Raw genomic sequence first — 6,825 nt, 5'->3', positions numbered from 1 at the left:
TCGCAGATATAAGCCTTTTTATGTGGAAACCTTAAATTTAGTTGAAACCGTATCTGGAACAAGAAAAGCTTAATACTATAAGCACTTGTAAAATCAGATGTCAACAGACACATCCGTGTCAAATAGAGTATTCTGGGATTTGTGGCATTATCAATGCATGCACTGTTTACCGGTAAACCACCTGTAGTAGACCTCTATAATTATTTCATGGGCCAAATATACATGCATATTACACTCACAGGCCTGAGTTTGACATCTTTGACCTAAATGAAGCTGTGCGAACAGAAAGGTACAAAACGTATACTCCTTATGATGGAAAAATGCAAGCTTTAAATATAAGAAATGTATATTCAGTTTGAGAACACTTTGTGTTCTAATTCTGTTCTAATTTTATAATTTATTATATACACTGCAAAAAAATAAATAAAGGGAACACTTAAACAACACAATATAACTCCAAGTAAATCAAATTTCCGTGAAATCAAACTGTCCACTTAGGAAGCAAAACTGATTGACAATCAATTTCACAGCTGTTGTGTAAATGAAATAGACAACAAGGGGAAATCTTTGGTGATTAACAAGACACTCAATAAAGGAGTGGTTCTGCAGGTGGGGACCACAGACCACTTCTCAGTACCTATGCTTTCTGGCTGATGTTTTGGTCACTTTTGAATGTTGGTGGTGCTTTCACACTCGTAGTAGCATGAGACGGACTCTACAACCCACATAAGTGGCTCAGGTAGTGCAGCTCATCCAGGATGGCACATCAATGCGAGCTGTGGCAAGAAGGTTTGCTGTGTCTGTCAGCGTAGTGTCCAGAGTCTGGAGGCGCTACCAGGAGACGTGGAGGAGGCCGTAGGAGGGCAACAACCCAGCAGCAGGACCGCTACCTCCGCCTTTTTGCAAGGAGAAACAGGAGGAGCACTGCCAGAGGCCTGTAGAATGACCTCCAGCAGGCCACAAATGTGCATGTGTCTGCACAAACGGTTAGAAATCGACTCCATGAGGATGGTATGAGGGGCAGACGTCCACAAATGGGGGTTGTGCTCACAGCCCAACACCATGCAGGATGCTTGGCATTTTCCAGAGAACACCGGGATTGGGATTGGCAAATGTGATTGTTATTCTTTCAATAACAATCACAAGCTTTCCATTCATGTAGTCTTTCAGTATTTTGACCTGCTGACAATCTACTTCTGGTGCAGTAGCAGCCCCAACCACAGCCCCCCAGGCACTGTTCAGAGAGCTCGACTGTTTTCCTTCACCATAAATTTCCTGTTTAAGAGGGACCTACAGTTTCTCAGTAGGGTTTAGGTTGGGTGAGAAAGGGGGTCATGTTATTGTTTCATCTTTAAGGCTTGCAACTTTGAAGCATGCAAAAGAGCATGTTTCCTGTTGAAGAAAGTTTATTATAAATAAAAATTATTTAAATGACACTAAACAAGGGGAAGGCTTGTTAAGAACACCTATTTTGTAGTTTCAAGTTGTTTTCGTTCTACTTTTAAAAGGAGCGGTAAAGTTTCTACAGGGTGTCTTTGTCCACCTTCCAGCCTCCTCAGGTAACCGGCTGAGCCTCGATCTCCAACCAGCTCCCCTCCTGGGAGGCTCAGCTCAGAGGCATCACATTTCTCCTAGCTGTGCACTCTGCACTTCAGACGCTGCCTGTGGATAGGAGCTGTGTTCCCAGCCAGAGGCCTGACTGTGTTGCTCCCCAGAACCGATGGAGTTGGGTTCCATGGGCTCATGCATAAAAGATGGAGCAATGGAAGGGAAATGTAGCCTGCTGCTGTGCCTGCTCCGTCCTTTCAGAGTGGAAATCAGACAGCAGCTGGGGACGGGGTAAGGCTCTTTTTAGTTGTGAACATCCAGGTTGCTGAGGAGGTGCTTGGCACTGCAGATTCTCTGGAAGAAATATCTGTGCTGGGGATGGGAAGAAGGAAAGGTGTGTTGTTCTTTGATGGGGTGACTGGATATTACACACTGGCACCTGCTCGTCAAAATGGAGCTGTCTCGACGTCTGAACTGGATAAGAAGGCGACCCTGGAGACCCCATGTGTGCCGCAGGAAGTTCAACCGTAAGCAGACGTACTTAATGAGCAAATCTTAACTTTCAGCTTATTACTTTATTATAACTATTTACTATGTTATTGGCTTCTTCCTTGCTTTTTGTGCTCCTCTGGTTGGCCTACCTGATCTTTGATTGTTCAGGAGCTGTTGTGAGCTTGAGAAGCTTCCAGTCAAATTATCACTCTTCATGCCCTTCAGCATGAACCAAACCTTAGCTCAGACTGGTAATAAGGTTAAAATATTACTTTAACTGGCAATTGTAATACCATGGAACACTGACACATGCTAAGATAAGCAGACAATCAATCAAACCCAAGTAGGGAAAAAATCTGTACATACAATGGCTTCGACTGATTTATAAACCTTAAACTCTTCCACATTTTATCACATTGAAAAAAGAAACATTTTCTATTTTATTGGTATTTAATGTGGCAAGCAACCACAAAGAAGTACATGATTGCCAGGAAGAAAGACAATCATGCATGGTTTCCCTCTTTTTCTTTTTTACAAATAAAAATCTAGAAACAGTGGCATAACAAAATGCTCATTCAGATTGGATTGGAGAGCTTCTGTGAACATCAATTTCAATTCCTACATGTTCTAATTGGATTTAAGCATGGTCTTTGACTGGGCCGTTCTGACACATGAATATGCTTTAGACCTTACCACTCCTTTGTATCTCTGGTTACATGTTCAGGGTTGTTGTCCTGAAGGTCCTCCATTCGCAAGTTCTTTATAGCATAATTCTTCCACAATTGTCCTGTACACAGGTAAATATATCTTCCCAGCAACTCTAACCAGCTTCCAGCGTTCCCACAGCTTGATGCTGCCCCCACCATGTTTAACCATGGGGATGTTTTGTTCAGGGTGTTGTGCAGTGTTAGTTTACCAACTCACACAGCATTTGTATGTAAGAAGGTCTATTTTGGTCTCATCTGACCAGATCACCTTCTTCCACATGTCTGCTGTGTCTCTAGATTGGTTGTGGAAAAATGTGACTGCTTATGGCTTTCTTCTTTCTTGCAACTCTTCCATAAAGCCCCAATTTTTAATTCTGTCAACATATTCTCCCACCTGAGCTGTGGGTCTTTGCAGCCTCTCCAGAGTTTACATGAGCCTCTTGGGTGCTTCTCTGATTAGTGTCCTCTTTACCTGGCTTGTCAGTTTATGTATACGTATCTCTGCAGGTAGGTTTACAGTTGTTCCATACTCGTGTTTTCAGATGATGGATTGAATAGTACTCTGTGAGATGTTCAAAGTTTGTTGTTTTATAACCTAACTCCTTTAAACTCTGCAGATTTCTTCATGAGCTGTGTGCTTCAATTCAATTCAAAAATACTTTATTAATCCCGAAGGGAAATTAAATGTTGTTGTAGCTCATTATGAAGGTTTCTTCAAAGAGCTGTGTTTATTTACTAAAGTGCTCCAACAACAGCTCAACAACTAAGATTAATTTACACACAGGTAGACTCTACCAATTAGAATCAGAATCAGAATCAGAAAAGCTTTATTGCCAAGTACGTTTTTGGACATACAAGGAATTTGTTTTGGCGTAGTCGGTGCAATACAATACAAATTAAACGGTATAAACATATCTACAATTAGGAGACTTTTGAAGGTAATCAGGGTAGCAAAAAAAAAGGGGACTGAATACAAACCTATGTTGCAATCTCAGATCGTTAAACATCTGAGGTCTGCAGTTAAAATGTGGAAAAATGTGGAAAAAGGTTAAAGGAGTGTGAGTTCTTTCGCAAGGCCTTCTAAATGACAGCATGTTAAACAGGTCCATCATCGCCCAGAAGCCCCAAGAGAGTCTCAAATATAAATATGTTCTGAAGAAAATCATTTCCCTCCTTTATTTCCGTTTAGCAAACAGGTTTGGTTGAAGACCAGTGTTTGTGTTTGTATGGTCAAATTGTGAGGAGAAGATAGATGCACAATATTTGTTTGTTCAGCATGTGAGCAGCAACGATTTAAATATGGAGTATTTCCTGAGTGAAACCAAAACCATATTAACTTTTCTGTTGTTTAGAATATGTTTTTAAGATGGGAAAGCTGAATTTCCTACATTTCCTATCCTCTGTTCATTACTCCTTTTTTGTGTGATGTCTAGTTTTTCAACATCAGTTAAAAACTTTTTTTTCAGTTGTTTGAAAGTACACTTTAGTTTATGGTAAGGTAAGGTAAGTTTATTTATATAGCGCTTTTCATTAAGGAGACACTCAAAGCGCTGTACATACAATTACAATACAATCACAAAGCAAATAAACACAGAAAAACAAATCAAATGATACTACAATCCTTCTAAGAAATCTAAAAATCTATGAATCCTTCTGAGAAATCTAAAAATCTCTGGCCAACATTACAATGATACAGATAACATTAATAATCCTTTGGGTTTTACTGGTAAGAGCTGGTTCTAGACCAATCTTTCTAAAGAGTTAATTATATCATTAAGTCCTCTATGTAGGGGAAAGCATCTTGTGATAAGAGAATAATCCTTGGGTTCGCTGGTATAATGCAGTTGTAGTCATTTGCATCCATTGAAATTTAACTAAGCAATCATTGAGTTCTGACTAAGGAAGCTGAGTCACTGGTGTAAAAACTGCTATTGTTCAAATTTTTAAGAAACTATTATTATTTTCCATTTACTGGTAAATCTAAAAATCTTTGAAAAGGAGAAGAAATGAAGAAATGAAAAAAAAAAAGGAGCATGGGAAAATCACACACATAAGCAAAGATTTTGCAGGGGCATGGTGGACTCTTGAGGATGCCAGTCTTTAAGTATGATCATGTGTGCAAAGAATTAGACTGTCAACACTGACGAAGGTGCCATTGTCCTTGAAGAAAAGATGGAAGTTTTATCAAACGACCATACAGTTCAATTCACAGATGAGGGGGTTGCTGGGGCAGAGCGTAGTATTTACAGAACATCCAGGAGAAACATTTTCATAAGAAGCCTGTGAAGGCTGTATCGGCGCACCTGAATTAGACAAACAATAAATGTTTTGGTTCTGGCTGGCTGTGATTTTCCACCTGGCTTCAAAGTCTTACTGGTATTTCTCAATTTCAAATCCAAATAGCCAAATTTCTGGTACTTTCAGTAGATCCTGAGCAAACAACTTTCTCCAAGATTAAATCATATCACCTTTGAGTCCGGGAAACGCAGCCAGCCTGCGATTCTGTTCAAGGATCGCGTCCAGCTTGCGATTCTGCTCTCTTAACATATCAGTCTGAGTGCTGAGAGCTCTAAAGATCCCTTCAAACATCCCAGGCAGCTTTGGAGTGCTTTGAACAGCTGCCGATGTTTTATAAATCTTTCGATAAGCCAGGTAACCGCCAACTCCAAAAAGCAGAAATCCTGTAATCAGAAATCCAATTATGTACAAATCTTCCACGTCCTCGACTGACATTGTTGTCAGGCACACAATCTTCCTCTGCTGCCAGTAATCCATTGCGTATCTGGAGAAGAACGTTCCGTCTGGACAAGAGGGTTGCCCTTTACCCTGTCTTCCCGTCGAGAAAATGTGATCGATTGTGTTGAGAGACCAGCTGATCAAATCCATACTGAAAATTAGGAAAATATGCGAACAGAGGCTATAAGAAAAACAGACAAAAATCTGAAGCAGGGCAAAAAATGGGGGCGGATCAAGGAGAGAGTGCGTCTGACACCACCGAGAGCAGAAGAGGAAAAAAATGAACTGTTAGCCGTAATTATCCACTGAGCTTTGCTTTTTTTTTGTTACAAGATATTCCAGAGTTGGGTTGTTAATCTAGAGAGAATCTGCTCTGTTTTATATCCTGATAGATGGCATTCCTTTGCTGTTTGTAAATAACCTTTATATATTTGTTTTACTATCATCTAAATTAATAAAACAAATATTTAGTGGTACCCAGATATCAACATTAAGTATGACATGGCACAACAACACAATTTACTTTGCCACTCCTCAAAATGAGAAAGACATTTTCCATAGCAAGAACTCAAGGCAAGCTTGATGTGAAACCATGAATATGCATAAATGCATCTCATGACCTTTGTTAAGTATTGAGGAGGATCTGTGATGCTGTGGGCCTGTTTCCTCTCCTAAGGCCCAGGAGAGATTGTTAGAGCTGGACAAAGTATTAACAGCAGGGGTTCTAATACAGGTCCTTCTCAAAATATTAGCATATTGTGATAAAGTTCATTATTTTCCATAATGTCATGATGAAAATTTAACATTCATATATTTTAGATTCATTGCACACTAACTGAAATATTTCAGGTCTTTTATTGTCTTAATACGGATGATTTTGGCATACAGCTCATGAAAACCCAAAATTCCTATCTCACAAAATTAGCATATTTCATCCGACCAATAAAAGAAAAGTGTTTTTAATATAAAAAACGTCAACCTTCAAATAATCATGTACAGTTATGCACTCAATACTTGGTCGGGAATCCTTTTGCAGAAATGACTGCTTCAATGCGGCGTGGCATGGAGGCAATCAGCCTGTGGCACTGCTGAGGTCTTATGGGGGCCCAGGATGCTTCGATAGCGGCCTTTAGCTCATCCAGAGTGTTGGGTCTTGAGTCTCTCAACGTTCTCTTCACAATATCCCACAGATTCTCTATGGGGTTCAGGTCAGGAGAGTTGGCAGGCCAATTGAGCACAGTGATACCATGGTCAGTAAACCATTTACCAGTGGTTTTGGCACTGTGAGCATGTGCCAGGTCGTGCTGAAAAATGAAATCTTCATCTCCATAAAGCTTTTCAG

This window comes from Girardinichthys multiradiatus, chromosome 13 (assembly GCF_021462225.1).
Source record: "Girardinichthys multiradiatus isolate DD_20200921_A chromosome 13, DD_fGirMul_XY1, whole genome shotgun sequence".
Taxonomy (NCBI): Eukaryota; Metazoa; Chordata; class Actinopteri; order Cyprinodontiformes; family Goodeidae; genus Girardinichthys; species Girardinichthys multiradiatus.
This window is presented reverse-complemented; position numbering follows the sequence as displayed.